The 15513-nt window shown below is 44.7% G+C and overlaps 21 non-coding genes across 21 annotated transcripts; all 21 read left to right on the top strand.

Moving 5' to 3' along the window:
- Nucleotides 1-125: 125 nt before the first annotated feature.
- TRNAA-UGC (transfer RNA alanine (anticodon UGC)) lies at nt 126-197 on the top strand. Its single transcript has one exon. It is a non-coding gene; the product is annotated as a tRNA-Ala (tRNA).
- A 274-nt stretch (nt 198-471) lies between these two features.
- On the top strand, nt 472-543 carry TRNAA-UGC (transfer RNA alanine (anticodon UGC)). Its single transcript has one exon. It is a non-coding gene; the product is annotated as a tRNA-Ala (tRNA).
- A 274-nt stretch (nt 544-817) lies between these two features.
- Nucleotides 818-889, top strand: TRNAA-UGC (transfer RNA alanine (anticodon UGC)). The gene has a single exon. It is a non-coding gene; the product is annotated as a tRNA-Ala (tRNA).
- A 2694-nt stretch (nt 890-3583) lies between these two features.
- On the top strand, nt 3584-3655 carry TRNAA-UGC (transfer RNA alanine (anticodon UGC)). The gene has a single exon. It is a non-coding gene; the product is annotated as a tRNA-Ala (tRNA).
- Nucleotides 3656-3929: 274 nt separating this feature from the next.
- TRNAA-UGC (transfer RNA alanine (anticodon UGC)) lies at nt 3930-4001 on the top strand. The gene has a single exon. It is a non-coding gene; the product is annotated as a tRNA-Ala (tRNA).
- Nucleotides 4002-4275: 274 nt separating this feature from the next.
- Nucleotides 4276-4347, top strand: TRNAA-UGC (transfer RNA alanine (anticodon UGC)). The gene has a single exon. It is a non-coding gene; the product is annotated as a tRNA-Ala (tRNA).
- A 274-nt stretch (nt 4348-4621) lies between these two features.
- On the top strand, nt 4622-4693 carry TRNAA-UGC (transfer RNA alanine (anticodon UGC)). The gene has a single exon. It is a non-coding gene; the product is annotated as a tRNA-Ala (tRNA).
- Nucleotides 4694-10179: 5486 nt separating this feature from the next.
- Nucleotides 10180-10251, top strand: TRNAA-UGC (transfer RNA alanine (anticodon UGC)). Its single transcript has one exon. It is a non-coding gene; the product is annotated as a tRNA-Ala (tRNA).
- Nucleotides 10252-10525: 274 nt separating this feature from the next.
- TRNAA-UGC (transfer RNA alanine (anticodon UGC)) lies at nt 10526-10597 on the top strand. The gene has a single exon. It is a non-coding gene; the product is annotated as a tRNA-Ala (tRNA).
- Nucleotides 10598-10871: 274 nt separating this feature from the next.
- Nucleotides 10872-10943, top strand: TRNAA-UGC (transfer RNA alanine (anticodon UGC)). The gene has a single exon. It is a non-coding gene; the product is annotated as a tRNA-Ala (tRNA).
- Nucleotides 10944-11217: 274 nt separating this feature from the next.
- Nucleotides 11218-11289, top strand: TRNAA-UGC (transfer RNA alanine (anticodon UGC)). Its single transcript has one exon. It is a non-coding gene; the product is annotated as a tRNA-Ala (tRNA).
- A 274-nt stretch (nt 11290-11563) lies between these two features.
- TRNAA-UGC (transfer RNA alanine (anticodon UGC)) lies at nt 11564-11635 on the top strand. The gene has a single exon. It is a non-coding gene; the product is annotated as a tRNA-Ala (tRNA).
- Nucleotides 11636-11911: 276 nt separating this feature from the next.
- TRNAA-UGC (transfer RNA alanine (anticodon UGC)) lies at nt 11912-11983 on the top strand. Its single transcript has one exon. It is a non-coding gene; the product is annotated as a tRNA-Ala (tRNA).
- Nucleotides 11984-12259: 276 nt separating this feature from the next.
- Nucleotides 12260-12331, top strand: TRNAA-UGC (transfer RNA alanine (anticodon UGC)). The gene has a single exon. It is a non-coding gene; the product is annotated as a tRNA-Ala (tRNA).
- Nucleotides 12332-12605: 274 nt separating this feature from the next.
- TRNAA-UGC (transfer RNA alanine (anticodon UGC)) lies at nt 12606-12677 on the top strand. Its single transcript has one exon. It is a non-coding gene; the product is annotated as a tRNA-Ala (tRNA).
- Nucleotides 12678-12951: 274 nt separating this feature from the next.
- TRNAA-UGC (transfer RNA alanine (anticodon UGC)) lies at nt 12952-13023 on the top strand. The gene has a single exon. It is a non-coding gene; the product is annotated as a tRNA-Ala (tRNA).
- A 274-nt stretch (nt 13024-13297) lies between these two features.
- On the top strand, nt 13298-13369 carry TRNAA-UGC (transfer RNA alanine (anticodon UGC)). Its single transcript has one exon. It is a non-coding gene; the product is annotated as a tRNA-Ala (tRNA).
- A 274-nt stretch (nt 13370-13643) lies between these two features.
- Nucleotides 13644-13715, top strand: TRNAA-UGC (transfer RNA alanine (anticodon UGC)). The gene has a single exon. It is a non-coding gene; the product is annotated as a tRNA-Ala (tRNA).
- A 274-nt stretch (nt 13716-13989) lies between these two features.
- TRNAA-UGC (transfer RNA alanine (anticodon UGC)) lies at nt 13990-14061 on the top strand. Its single transcript has one exon. It is a non-coding gene; the product is annotated as a tRNA-Ala (tRNA).
- A 274-nt stretch (nt 14062-14335) lies between these two features.
- On the top strand, nt 14336-14407 carry TRNAA-UGC (transfer RNA alanine (anticodon UGC)). Its single transcript has one exon. It is a non-coding gene; the product is annotated as a tRNA-Ala (tRNA).
- Nucleotides 14408-14681: 274 nt separating this feature from the next.
- TRNAA-UGC (transfer RNA alanine (anticodon UGC)) lies at nt 14682-14753 on the top strand. The gene has a single exon. It is a non-coding gene; the product is annotated as a tRNA-Ala (tRNA).
- The last annotated feature ends 760 nt before the right edge of the window (nt 14754-15513 follow it).

Below are 15513 nucleotides of genomic sequence, written 5' to 3'. Positions count from 1 at the left end.
ATGAAAAAACTGCACCAGGCGGCAATGACGAGATTATTTTGTTTATTTCAACTAATCGATTGATTTATTGTTAGAACAAGCTGATGAGCACCAAGAAACTCGTTACTGAGTGCTCCAGATGTAACGGGTGTGTAGCTCAGTGGTAGAGTGCTCGCTTTGCATGTGAGAAGTCCCGGGTTCAAGCCCCGGCACCTCCAAATCGCTCTCGACTTTAGCGGTATCTTTTTTTATTGCCTGTTGTAATACTACGGCACCACGAGTTACCGGTGCGCATATCATGAAATACATTTCATCGAACAGCGCTGCCATTTTCTTTGACTATAGAAATATGCGGCTTTCCTTAATGATGAAATAACTGCATCAGGCGGCAATGACGAGATGATTTTGTTTATTTGAACTAATTGATTATATCATTTTTAGAACAAGCTGATGAGGACCAAGAAACTCGTTACTGAGTGCTCCAGATGTAACGGGGGTGTAGCTCAGTGGTAGAGTGCTCGCTTTGCATGTGAGAAGTCCCGGGTTCAAGCCCCGGCACCTCCAAATCGCTCTCGACTTTAGCGGTATCTTTTTTTATTGCCTGTTGTAATACTACGGCACCACGAGTTACCGGTGCGCATATCATGAAATACATTTCATCGAACAGCGCTGCCATTTTCTTTGACTATAGAAATATGCGGCTTTCCTTAATGATGAAAAAACTGCATCAGGCGGCAATGACGAGATGATTTTGTTTATTTGAACTAATTGATTATATCATTTTTAGAACAAGCTGATGAGCACCAAGAAACTCGTTACTGAGTGCTCCAGATGTAACGGGGGTGTAGCTCAGTGGTAGAGTGCTCGCTTTGCATGTGAGAAGTCCCGGGTTCAAGCCCCGGCACCTCCAAATCGCTCTCGACTTTAGCGGTATCTTTTTTTATTTCCTGTTGTAATACTACGGCACCACGAGTTACCGGTGCGCATATCATGAAATACATTTCATCGAACAGCGCTGCCATTTTCTTTGACTATAGAAATATGCGGCTTTCCTTAATGATGAAAAAACTGCATCAGGCGGCAATGACGAGATGATTTTGTTTATTTGAACTAATTGAATAATTCATTTTTAGAACAAGCTGATGTATCGAGGCACAGATCAGGGACGCCTTCGTCCATAAACAATATTTTCTCTCTGTATTCCTCGATATCGAAAAGGCTTATGATACAACATGGCGTTTCGGAATTCTAAGAGACCTGTCCCACCTTGGCGTGCGCGGAAAAATGTTTCACATAATCGAAAGTTACCTGTCAAACCGGACATTCCGTGTCCGAGTGGGCACGGTTCTTTCCCAAACATTCGTCCAGGAAACAGGCGTGCCACAAGGTGGTGTACTTAGCTGCACACTTTTTCTCATCAAGATGAATTCCTTGCACTTGTCCATCCCTCGCAATATGTTCTATTGTACATATGTCGACGACGTTCAGCTTGGCTTCAAGTCATGCAACTTGGCCATGTGTGAGCGGCAGGTTCAGCTTGGTTTAAATAAGGTCTCCAAATGGGCAGATGAAAACGGATTTCGACTTAACCCACAAAAAAGCACATGTGTCTTGTTCTCTCGAAAGAGAGGCATGCACTCGGAACCCGACATTCAACTGAACGGGCAACAACTGTCCGTCAAAGCCGAGCATAAATTCTTAGGCTTAATCTTGGACAACAAGTTGACCTTCGTACCCCACATAAAGTATTTAAAAACAAAATGTTTAAAAGCCATGAATGTTATAAAAGTGTTGTCACGTACTACGTGGGGTAGTGACAGGAAATGCCTCATGAACCTGTATAGAAGCCTTATTCGCACCCGCTTAGATTATGGGGCCATTGTTTATCAGTCAGCGACTCAAAGTGCTTTGAAGATGCTGGATCCCGTGCACCATTCGGGCATCCGCCTTTCTACAGGAGCTTTTCGCACCAGCCCCGTAGAAAGCCTTTACGTTGAGTCAAATGAGTGGTCCCTTCATCTGCAAAGAACCTACATGTCCTTTATATATTTCCTTAAGGTGAAAGCAGACAAGAGGCACCCCTCATACTCTACTATTAATGACTTATCGAGCTCCATTCTTTTTCAAAACAGGCCTTCAATGAGGCAGCCCTTCTCAGTTCGCCTGAAGGGTCTAGCTGAGGACACTGGAGTGTCACTCGAACACAGTTTAATGGCTCCTGTTGCATACCCGCCACCGTGGCAGTGGCAGACTATAGATTGCGATGTGTCTTTTTTAGAAGTTACAAAACATGCGCCTATTGCCCATATTCGAACATACTTCTTGGAACTTCAATACAAATACACACGTCCTGAGTTTTTCACAGATGCCTCTAAGTCTAACTCTTCTGTGTCCTACGCTGCTGTTGGCCCTTCCTTTTCGGATGCTGGCCCTCTACATCCAGGCACAAGTATCTTCACAGCGGAAGCTTACGCGATACTTGTGGCAGCTAAACACATCAAACAATCACAAATACAAAAAGCAGTAATTTATACAGACTCCCTCAGTGTGGTAACGGCTCTGCACAGTCTTAAAAAACAAAAAAACCCTGTCCTCGTTTCACTTTACTCCATTTTATGCACCCTCTACACACTCAACAGACATGTTGTTGTGTGCTGGGTGCCAGGGCACCGTGAGATTCAAGGCAACGTGATGGCGGATCAGCTTGCTGCATCCGCCCACGAAAGCACCGCCGTTACACCGACATCAATCCCGGCCCTTGATCTTAAGCCGTCTCTCAAACGAAAACTCAGGGACTACTGGCAGAGCAAGTGGGATACACACACACAAAACAAACTACACGTTATCAAGCCACACCTTGGCCATTGGCCACCAGTATCAAAATCGCGTCTAACAGAGGTAACACTAACAAGACTCAGGATAGGACACACATACACGACACACACACACCTTTTGTCTGGTGGCAATCCACCATTGTGTGACAGATGTGGGGAATACTTAACCGTCCTTCACATGTTAATTCAGTGTAAACACTTAGAAACTCTTAGAAAACAACATTTTCCAATACTCTACCGACAACATATACCTTTACACCCTGCAATGTTTGTCGGTAGGGAACCACTTTTTAGTCATAAGTCATTGTTAGCGTTTTTAAAAGAAATTCACAGCTTTCATGTCATATACCCGGGCATACCGTAGCATGACCTCTCCAGAGAGGTTTTTGCTGCGGTGGCTACACAAAAAAAAGCACATGCCTCACGGCCCTTGGACGCAAGGGTTTGAACGAGTGAGGCACTTGTGCTATTGCCATACATATCCACCATCGTCTTTTATTATCACCATCTTTTGTCATCTGTTCACATCACACACACCTTTCACGGCATGGTCATGATTTTATTACCTGTATGTTTTTACCCGCCTTACTGCGAGGAATTTTATGGCCCTTATACAGCCGCTTATCACAATCATTGTCCATATTTTTTAGTAAGATGAACTGGCGCTCTTTGGCCGTGAATCGGCCCTTGCGCCATAAAACATCAAACATCATCATCAGAACAAGCTGATGAGCACCAAGAAACTCGTTAATGAGTGCTCCAGATGTAACGGGGGTGTAGCTCAGTGGTAGAGTGCTCGCTTTGCATGTGAGAAGTCCCGGGTTCAAGCCCCGGCACCTCCAAATCGCTCTCGACTTTAGCGGTATCTTTTTTTATTGCCTGTTGTAATACTACGGCACCACGAGTTACCGGTGCGCATATCATGAAATACATTTCATCGAACAGCGCTGCCATTTTCTTTGACTATAGAAATATGCGGCTTTCCTTAATGATGAAAAAACTGCATCAGGCGGCAATGACGAGATGATTTTGTTTATTTCAACTAATTGATTGATTTATTGTTAGAACAAGCTGATGAGCACCAAGAAACTCGTTAATGAGTGCTCCAGATGTAACGGGGGTGTAGCTCAGTGGTAGAGTGCTCGCTTTGCATGTGAGAAGTCCCGGGTTCAAGCCCCGGCACCTCCAAATCGCTCTCGACTTTAGCGGTATCTTTTTTTATTGCCTGTTGTAATACTACGGCACCACGAGTTACCGGTGCGCATATCATGAAATACATTTCATCGAACAGCGCTGCCATTTTCTTTGACTATAGAAATATGCGGCTTTCCTTAATGATGAAAAAACTGCATCAGGCGGCAATGACGAGATGATTTTGTTTATTTCAACTAATTGATTGATTTATTGTTAGAACAAGCTGATGAGCACCAAGAAACTCGTTAATGAGTGCTCCAGATGTAACGGGGGTGTAGCTCAGTGGTAGAGTGCTCGCTTTGCATGTGAGAAGTCCCGGGTTCAAGCCCCGGCACCTGCAAATCGCTCTCGACTTTAGCGGTATCTTTTTTTATTGCCTGTTGTAATACTACGGCACCACGAGTTACCAGTGCGCATATCATGAAATACATTTCATCGAACAGCGCTGCCATTTTCTTTGACTATAGAAATATGCGGCTTTCCTTAATGATGAAAAAACTGCATCAGGCGGCAATGACGAGATGATTTTGTTTATTTCAACTAATTGATTGATTTATTGTTAGAACAAGCTGATGAGCACCAAGAAACTCGTTAATGAGTGCTCCAGATGTAACGGGGGTGTAGCTCAGTGGTAGAGTGCTCGCTTTGCATGTGAGAAGTCCCGGGTTCAAGCCCCGGCACCTCCAAATCGCTCTCGACTTTAGCGGTATCTTTTTTTATTGCCTGTTGTAATACTACGGCACCACGAGTTACCGGTGCGCATATCATGAAATACATTTCATCGAACAGCGCTGCCATTTTCTTTGACTATAGAAATATGCGGCTTTCCTTAATGATGAAAAAACTGCATCAGGCGGCAATGACGAGATGATTTTGTTTATTTGAACTAATTGATTAATTCATTTTTAGAACAAGCTGATGAGCACCAAGAAACTCGTTAATGAGTGCTCCAGATGTAACGGGGGTGTAGCTCAGTGGTCATTCTTTCGTCGGCACTCACGCGCGTCGGACGCAGGAATCATGTGCTCCGTAGGAGCGGCGTTTGCGGCACATACTAGCCGCGGTAACAGGATGACCGAAGACCAAGACGCAGGATATGAGATTATTTTGCCACCACTGCCCAAGGGACGCGTCGCGCAAAACACCGTGTTTTTACACGGTGATGTGCGCGGCAGACCATATCGAGTCGAAGATTTCCGAGACGCGCTCGGACCTACAGGACTGCTGCCGGAGGTGTTGGCACTGGGGGCCTACCAGATTAATCATGTCTGGGCAGTCACCATGAACAACGCGGACGCTACGAAGCGCTTGCTGGATGTGAAGGAGTTGAAAGTCAAGGGCCGACGCTGCATCATCGTAGACCCCCAGGATCAGCAGGTGCGGCTGCGTCTTCATTGGCTGCTGTACGGCGTCAACGATGAAGACGTACGAACGGCGTCGGCGGCTTTTGGGAAGGTCGTACAAATCACAAGGGAGCATTGGCGTGTTCAGGGTGTCAGCGACAAGGGTTCAACCACACGGACTGTGCTTCTTAAGCTCAAGAGTGGCGTGAAGGTTGAAAATCTCCCCCATCAAATCAGGGTGGCTGGTGAACTGGCACTTGTGGTTGCACCTGGTCGGCCAATGCAGTGTCTGCGCTGCCAAGGTACCGGTCATGTTAGAAGAGAGTGCAAGGTACCCCGATGCTCGCGTTGTCGGCGGTTCGGCCACAGCGAAGATGCGTGCATGCGCACGTACGCATCGGCTATAGGATCAGCCGAAGGTGACGACACAGCAGAGTTGGTGATGGACGTGACCGAGGCTGAAGACGCGGCGAAAGGTGCAGGCGACGCGGTGAACCCTGAACCTTCAACAGGTACAGTTACACCGACTGGTGGTGATGAACCAACAGCCAAAGCAGACATAGCATCTGGGGAGCTGGTTACTCAAGAGCCAGCCGGCAAAATCGAAGAAGGCTTCACAAGCACCTCATCGAAGGAGCCTGAGCCGGTGGAATTAACCGAACTTCCGGTGTCGTGCGAGAGTATCAGTGGTGGGGCGCCAAGCAAAAGACCCCGCGAGCAGTCTGCAGGACGGCGTGAGGCGTCCAGCGAAAAGCAAGAAGAGGGGCCACCTGCGAAGGCGACTTCGTTCAGACGCAGCAGCACAAGGCTGCGTCCCAACCCGATATCGGACAATCACTGGCCACCTTTGTCCTCCAGTGGCACGGGTCCACCTGGAGGCTCCGAAGATGTCTAGCTCTATGCTAGACGCCGAAGGTAAGCACCGTGCCCCGGGCTAACTTCTTCACTGTGTAGACATGGCTGTTGCACCGAAACTTAGAGTGGCAACGTTAAATGTTCGAGGTCTCGCCGCCAAGCGGAAACAGAGCCAAGTCTACAGGCTACTTGTGGATCATGATCTGGATGTACTTGCTGTACAAGAAACAAAAGTAGACGGAGAGGAGGGGACCCGGGGCATGGTGCTGAGGTTTACGGCGCGTTACTACGCAGTTGTAAGTCAAGCAATTGGCACGTCTGCAGGCTGCGTTTTGTTCATTAAGAAGTTACCGGGTCTGGTAGTGCAAGATACCTTCGCTTGCCCATCTGGTAGATTGGTTTCCTGTGATTTTGTATTCAATGAATGTCAGTGGCGTACAGTGTGTATTTATGCACCAACCATTTGTGAGGAGCGATCACTTTTTTTTTCAAGCCTAAAGCAGCACTTCACTTTGGAAAGGAAATCTGTATTACTTGGTGATTTTAACTGCGTCCTCAATGGGCGAGATCGAGCAAATGGACGCGTCAATTACGATAAAAGTAGTAGGACGCTAGCGGACGTAGTTACTCAATTCGAGTTAGAAGACGTGGGCAGCTGTATGGAGGGAACGCGGGAGGTGCGTTTCACACATTTTCAGGGGAATAGCCATGCGCGTCTTGATCGCATTTACGTGTCGCTTGAATTAATAGCCCACTGCAAGACATATGCTGTTTACCCAATACACTTTAGCGATCATTGTTTAGTTAAATGTGATATGGGAGAGAAAACACAAGGTGGAACTTTCTCATGGGAGCTGTGGAAGATGAATTCCGCTCTGATCACTGACGAATATTTCTTAGATCAGGTTATGAACTGCATAAATGAAATAAAAATGGATGATGGAGCTAAACTTGCAGAACAATGGGAAGAGTTCAAGCAGCAAATAAAAATAAAAGCTATTGATCGTTCTTGCGCATTGAGTTATGAAAGGAAAAAGAAAGAAAAAGAACTCCGAAAGACTTTGGAAAGACTAGTAGACTTGGAGTGCAGACAACCGGGAGAGTATAAAATTGACATATGCAATATTAAGCAGAAACTTGCACTGCATGACGAGGAACGCTACCGCGGTGCACTCGTCCGTGCTAGGGCTGAGGCTTTAGCGGCTGGAGAGACGCCAACCAAAAGAGCGTTAGGGGTGGAGAAAACTAACGCTCGACGGAATCATATCGAGAAAATAGAGAAGGATGGTCGCGAAGTAACTGATACGGACAGCATTTTATCCGTATTTTTAAGTCATTTTGAAAATCTTTTTGCGTGTAGACAGGCAAACCTAGAAAGATTTAAAGACGAATATTTAGGACTCATGCCGCAAGTGAGTGAGGAAGTGAAAAACGCTTTGGAATTATCTATATCTGCATCTGAAGTTGAACGGGCGATTGATAAGTTAAATCCTGGGAAATCTCCAGGACCAGATGGTCTTTGTGCCAAGTGGTACAAATGTTTTAAAAGCGAATTGTCTTCAATACTTGCGGGCGTTTTTACTGAGGCATATGAGGAAAAGAAATTACCACCATCCTTTGGTGAATCGCGTACCGTTCTGATTCTGAAAACAGATGAGGTTGAAAAGCTCAGGCACGTCACAGCGTACAGGCCAATCGCACTGACAAACGTAGACTGCAAAAATATTAATGAAAATTTTGGCGGCCAGACTTCAGTCAGTAATAAAAGATATCGTCGGTCCACACCAAACGTGTGGAATAAAAGGTCGGTCCATAGTTACTAACGTTCATAAAATGCGATCCGTGCTCGAATGTGTTGACAGCTGTCATGCTCGTGTGGCCATACTCCAGCTGGATCTGGAGAAAGCGTTTGATTGCGTTTCCCACGCTCTTTTGTTTGAAGTATTGAAGCACATTAATGTTGGTAAGATAATTATTCACGGAGTAGCCATGGCATATCGGAACGGTAGTACGAGACTAATTATCAGCAAGACATTGGGCCCCCCCATAAGAATCGAGCGCTCAGTGCGTCAAGGTTGCCCTGTTAGTCCACTTTTGTTTTGCATCTATATTGAAACTTTATGTCAGTCGATATTGCAGAATGACATCATTAATGGGTTTAGAGTACAATCTTCAGAGGTCAAACTACTCGCATATGCTGATGATGTTGCGATTTGTAGCACTACCTATGTCGGTATTGAAGAATCAATCAGAGTTTCTAAATATTTCGCCGAAGTTACAGGAAGCCACATAAACTGGGGTAAATGCCTCGGCTTCTGGCATGGATATTGGCCTTCAACACCAGAATTTTTCGCAGCCATTAAATGGACAAGAACGCCAGTTAAATATCTCGGAGTACCGCTCGAGTCATACAAAAGTACTGACGAATATTGGACACAGCAAACGAAAGAAATTAAAGAAAAAGCGAATAGGTGGAATGCAACTTATCTGTCCATGTTTGCTAGGGCTACTGCATGCAACTGGTTTTTTGTGTCTAAGCTGTGGTATGTGATGCAAGTGCTGTACTGTTCCCGGGTCAATGTGCAAAAATTACATCGGGTGTTTGCAATATTTGTGTGGGGGTCTAACTGGGAAAGGTGCAGTCGCACGAATTTGTTTAGACGGGTGAAGTGTGGAGGCCTTGGGCTAGGACATCTGTTTATCAAGCAGTTAGTAAATAGGTTTTTCTTTTTTCGCGAGGCAAGAGATCCTTTCCTATTATCAGTGTGTCAAACAAAACTAAGTAGACTGTTGCCCGAGTTTGTTGTGAGCACTCATGCTACCACAGGGGCTGTGCAAGGATACATGAAGGAAGTTGTGGCCAGCGTGCGGTTTTTGTGTGTTCGGTTTTCAACTGGCTACCTGTGGTCTGTTGGAAAGAAAAAAAACTGTACAAAGATTTATGTGACACGATGCTCCCCATCCCACTGTACAGAACGCTATATACAGCACGCAAGGGTCAGAACGTACTTAAACGAGTAAAAAAAATGCCAGCAGCTCCAAGCGCGAAAACGTTCTTTTTCAAATTACACACGGGAACACTTCCTGTAAGAACCTTCCTAGAGGAGCGGGGGTTTTATATGCCTTGGGGATCACACTGTCTAATCTGTAAGAAACCGGAAACTATTGACCATGTTTTTCTGCACTGTTGGGAAGGAGTTTATTTTTGGGACGTATTACAAAGGACAATCAAAAAAGAGTTCCCGTTAGACCCTCATGGGATCAGGTATTTGGCAATAGAGAATGAGGATGGATTACCTTTCGATTTTATCATGATGACTGCCTTGCACAGTATATGGCGCTCTAGAATGGCTGGATTTTATTGTGACCCAGACAGAAGACCAGCAAGAGAGTATTTCAAAGAAAGCATCTCAAGATTACTCGAGGTAGTAAGAACAGACGAATGTGTACCTTTATGGGTAGAAAGGGTAGAAGCCCTACTGACCATGAAGGAATTCTAGGACGTGATGCGTTATAGTAATGCTTGACGGGCTTAGTTATTTTTAAGTTTATTGTATTGTTCGTGGTGAATTGTAATATATTTATCTTAGCAACCCGTTTGTGATGTTGAACCGGAAATAAAGAAAAAAAGGGTGTAGCTCAGTGGTAGAGCGCTCGCTTTGCATGTGAGAAGTCCCGGGTTCAAGCCCCGGCACCTCCAAATCGCTCTCGACTTTAGCGGTATCTTTTTTTATTGCCTGTTGTAATACTACGGCACCACGAGTTACCGGTGCGCATATCATGAAATACATTTCATCGAACAGCGCTGCCATTTTCTTTGACTATAGAAATATGCGGCTTTCCTTAATGATAAAAAAACTGCATCAGGCGGCAATGACGAGATGATTTTGTTTATTTGAACTAATTGATTGATTTATTGTTAGAACAAGCTGATGAGCACCAAGAAACTCGTTAATGAGTGCTCCAGATGTAACGGGGGTGTAGCTCAGTGGTAGAGTGCTCGCTTTGCATGTGAGAAGTCCCGGGTTCAAGCCCCGGCACCTCCAAAGCGCTCTCGACTTTAGCGGTATCTTTTTTTATTGCCTGTTGTAATACTACGGCACCACGAGTTACCGGTGCGCATATCATGAAATACATTTCATCGAACAGCGCTGCCATTTTCTTTGACTATAGAAATATTCGGCTTTCCCTAATGATGAAAAAACTGCATCAGGCGGCAATGACGAGATGATTTTGTTTATTTGAACTAATTGATTAATTCATTGTTAGAACAAGCTGATGAGCACCAAGAAACTCGTTAATGAGTGCTCCAGATGTAACGGGGGTGTAGCTCAGTGGTAGAGTGCTCGCTTTGCATGTGAGAAGTCCCGGGTTCAAGCCCCGGCACCTCCAAATCGCTCTCGACTTTAGCGGTATCTTTTTTTATTGCCTGTTGAAATACTACGGCACCACGAGTTACTGGTGCGCATAACATGAAATACACTTCATCAAACAGCGCTGCCACTTTCTTTGACTACAGAAATATGCGGCTTTCCTTAATGATGAAAAAACTGCATCATGCAGCAATGACGAGATGATTTTGTTTATTTCAACTATTGAATTATTTTATTGTTAGAACAACCTGATGAGCACCAAGAAACTCGTTAATGGGTGCTCCAGATGTAACGGGGGTGTAGCTCAGTGGTAGAGCGCTCGCTTTGCATGTGAGAAGTCCCGGGTTCAAGCCCCGGCACCTCCAAAGCGCTCTCGACTTTAGCGGCATCTTTTTTTATTGCCTGTTGTAATACTACGGCACCACGAGTTACCGGTGCGCATAACATGAAATACACTTCATCAAACAGCGCTGCCACTTTCTTTGACTACAGAAATATGCGGCTTTCCTTAATGATGAAAAAACTGCATCATGCAGCAATGACGAGATGATTTTGTTTATTTCAACTATTGAATTATTTTATTGTTAGAACAACCTGATGAGCACCAAGAAACTCGTTAATGGGTGCTCCAGATGTAACGGGGGTGTAGCTCAGTGGTAGAGCGCTCGCTTTGCATGTGAGAAGTCCCGGGTTCAAGCCCCGGCACCTCCAAAGCGCTCTCGACTTTAGCGGTATCTTTTTTTATTGCCTGTTGTAATACTACGGCACCACGAGTTACCGGTGCGCATATCATGAAATACATTTCATCGAACAGCGCTGCCATTTTCTTTGACTATAGAAATATTCGGCTTTCCTTAATGATGAAAAAACTGCATCAGGCGGCAATGACGAGATGATTTTGTTTATTTGAACTAATTGATTAATTCATTGTTAGAACAAGCTGATGAGCACCAAGAAACTCGTTAATGAGTGCTCCAGATGTAACGGGGGTGTAGCTCAGTGGTAGAGTGCTCGCTTTGCATGTGAGAAGTCCCGGGTTCAAGCCCCGGCACCTCCAAAGCGCTCTCGACTTCAGCGGTATTTTTTTTTTGATTGCCTGTTGTAATACTACGGCACCACGAGTTACCGGTGCGCATAACATGAAATACACTTCATCAAACAGCGCTGCCACTTTCTTTGACTACAGAAATATGCGGCTTTCCTTAATGATGAAAAAACTGCATCATGCAGCAATGACGAGATGATTTTGTTTATTTCAACTATTGAATTATTTTATTGTTAGAACAACCTGATGAGCACCAAGAAACTCGTTAATGGGTGCTCCAGATGTAACGGGGGTGTAGCTCAGTGGTAGAGCGCTCGCTTTGCATGTGAGAAGTCCCGGGTTCCATCCCCGGCACCTCCAAAGCGCTCTCGACTTCAGCGGTATTTTTTTTTTGATTGCCTGTTGTAATACTACGGCACCACGAGTTACCGGTGCGCATATCATGAAATACAATTCATCAAACAGCGCTGCCATTTTCTTTGACTATACAAATATGCGGCTTTCCTCAATGATGAAAAAACTGTATCAGGCAGCAATTACGAGATGATTTTGTTTATTTCTACTATTGAATTATTTTATTGTTAGAACAAGCTGATGAGCTCCAAGAAACTCGTTAATGAGTGCTCCAGATGTAACGGGGGTGTAGCTCAGTGGTAGAGCGCTCGCTTTGCATGTGAGAAGTCCCGGGTTTAATCCCCCGCACCTCCAAAGCGCTCTCGACTTTAGCGGTATCTTTTTTTATTGCCTGTTGAAATACTACGGCACCACGAGTTACCGGTGCGCATAACATGAAATACACTTCATCAAACAGCGCTGCCACTTTCTTTGACTACAGAAATATGCGGCTTTCCTTAATGATGAAAAAACTGCATCATGCAGCAATGACGAGATGATTTTGTTTATTTCAACTATTGAATTATTTTATTGTTAGAACAAGCTGATGAGCTCCAAGAAACTCGTTAATGAGTGCTCCAGATGTAACGGGGGTGTAGCTCAGTGGTAGAGCGCTCGCTTTGCATGTGAGAAGTCCCGGGTTTAATCCCCCGCACCTCCAAAGCGCTCTCGACTTTAGCGGTATTTTTTTTGATTGCCTGTTGTAATACTACGGCACCACGAGTTACCGGTGCGCATATCATGAAATACATTTCATCGAACAGCGCTGCCATTTTCTTTGACTATAGAAATATTCGGCTTTCCTTAATGATGAAAAAACTGCATCAGGCGGCAATGACGAGATGATTTTGTTTATTTGAACTAATTGATTAATTCATTGTTAGAACAAGCTGATGAGCACCAAGAAACTCGTTAATGAGTGCTCCAGATGTAACGGGGGTGTAGCTCAGTGGTAGAGTGCTCGCTTTGCATGTGAGAAGTCCCGGGTTCAAGCCCCGGCACCTCCAAAGCGCTCTCGACTTTAGCGGTATCTTTTTTTATTGCCTGTTGTAATAATACGGCACCACGAGTTACCGGTGCGCATATCATGAAATACATTTCATCGAACAGCGCTGCCATTTTCTTTGACTATAGAAATATTCGGCTTTCCTTAATGATGAAAAAACTGCATCAGGCGGCAATGACGAGATGATTTTGTTTATTTGAACTAATTGATTAATTCATTGTTAGAACAAGCTGATGAGCACCAAGAAACTCGTTAATGAGTGCTCCAGATGTAACGGGGGTGTAGCTGAGTGGTAGAGTGCTCGCTTTGCATGTGAGAAGTCCCGGGTTCAAGCCCCGGCACCTCCAAAGCGCTCTCGACTTTAGCGGTATCTTTTTTTATTGCCTGTTGTAATACTACGGCACCACGAGTTACCGGTGCGCATAACATGAAATACACTTCATCAAACAGCGCTGCCACTTTCTTTGACTACAGAAATATGCGGCTTTCCTTAATGATGAAAAAACTGCATCATGCAGCAATGACGAGATGATTTTGTTTATTTCAACTATTGAATTATTTTATTGTTAGAACAACCTGATGAGCACCAAGAAACTCGTTAATGGGTGCTCCAGATGTAACGGGGGTGTAGCTCAGTGGTAGAGCGCTCGCTTTGCATGTGAGAAGTCCCGGGTTCAATCCCCGGCACCTCCAAAGCTCTCTCGACTTCAGCGGTATTTCTTTTGATTGCCTGTTGTAATACTATGGCACCACGAGTTACCGGTGCGCATATCATGAAATACAATTCATCAAACAGCGCTGCCATTTTCTTTGACTATACAAATATGCGGCTTTCCTCAATGATGAAAAAACTGTATCAGACAGCAATTACGAGATGATTTTGTTTATTTCTACTATTGAATTATTTTTTTGTTAGAACAAGCTGATGAGCTCCAAGAAACTCGTTAATGAGTGCTCCAGATGTAACGGGGGTGTAGCTCAGTGGTAGAGCGCTCGCTTTGCATGTGAGAAGTCCCGGGTTCAATCCCCGGCACCTCCAAAGCGCTCTCGACTTCAGCGGTATTTTTTTTGATTGCCTGTTGTAATACTACGGCACCACGAGTTACCGGTGCGCATATCATGAAATACAATTCATCAAACAGCGCTGCCATTTTCTTTGACTATACAAATATGCGGCTTTCCTCAATGATGAAAAAACTGTATCAGGCAGCAATTACGAGATGATTTTGTTTATTTCAACTATTGAATTATTTTATTGTTAGAACAACCTGATGAGCACCAAGAAACTCGTTAATGGGTGCTCCAGATGTAACGGGGGTGTAGCTCAGTGGTAGAGCGCTCGCTTTGCATGTGAGAAGTCCCGGGTTCAATCCCCCGCACCTCCAAAGCGCTCTCGACTTTAGCGGTATTTTTTTTGATTGCCTGTTGTAATACTACGGCACCACGAGTTACCGGTGCGCATATCATGAAATACAATTCATCAAACAGCGCTGCCATTTTCTTTGACTAAAAAAATATGCGGCTTACCTCAATGATGAAAAAACTGTATCAGGGGGCAATGACGGGATGATTTTGTTTATTTCAACTAATTGATTAATTTATTGTTAAAACAAGCTGATGAGCACCAAGAAACTTGTTAATGAGTGCTCCAGATGTAACGGGGGTGTAGCTCAGTGGTGGAGCGCTCGCTTTGCTTGTGAGAAGTCCCGGGTTCAAGCCCCGGCACCTCCAAATCGCTCTCGACTTTAGCAGTATCTTTTTTTATTGCCTGTTGTAATACTACGGCACCACGAGTTACCGGTGCGCATATCATGAAATACATTTTATCGAACAGCGCTGCCATTTTCTTTGACTAAAAAAATATGCGGCTTACCTCAATGATGAAAAAACTGTATCAGGGGGCAATGACGAGATGATTTTGTTTATTTCAACTAATTGATTATTTATTGTTTGAACAAGTTGATGAGCACCAAGAAACTCGTTAATGAGTGCTCTAAAGGTAACGGAAGTGTAGCTCAGTGGTGGAGCACTCGCTTTGCATGTGAGAAGTCCCGGGTTTCAGTCCCCGGCACCTCCAAAGCGCTCTCGACTTTAGCGGTATCTTTTTTGATTGCCTGTTGTAATACTACGGCACCACGAGTTATCGGTGCGCATATCATGAAATACATTTCATCGAACAGCGCTGCCTATTTCTTTGGCTATCTCAATGATGAAAAAACTGTATCAGGCGGCAATGACGAGATGGTTTTGTTTATTTCAACTAATTGATTAATTTATTGTTAGAACAAGCTGATGAGCACCAAGAAACTCGTTAATGAGTGCTCTAAAGGTAACGGAAGTGTAGCTCAGCTGTGGAGCGCTCGCTTTGCATGTGAGAAGTCCCGGGTTCAAGCCCCGGCACCTCCGAATCGCTCTCGACTTTAGCGGTATCTTTTTTTATTGCCTGTTGTAATACTACGGCACCACGAGTTACTGGTGCGCATATCATAAA

The sequence above is a fragment of the Rhipicephalus microplus genome, chromosome 3 (assembly GCF_043290135.1).
Source record: "Rhipicephalus microplus isolate Deutch F79 chromosome 3, USDA_Rmic, whole genome shotgun sequence".
Classification (NCBI taxonomy): domain Eukaryota; kingdom Metazoa; phylum Arthropoda; class Arachnida; order Ixodida; family Ixodidae; genus Rhipicephalus; species Rhipicephalus microplus.
Note: the sequence above shows the minus strand (reverse complement) of the source record. Positions and strands in the feature narration are given on the sequence as shown.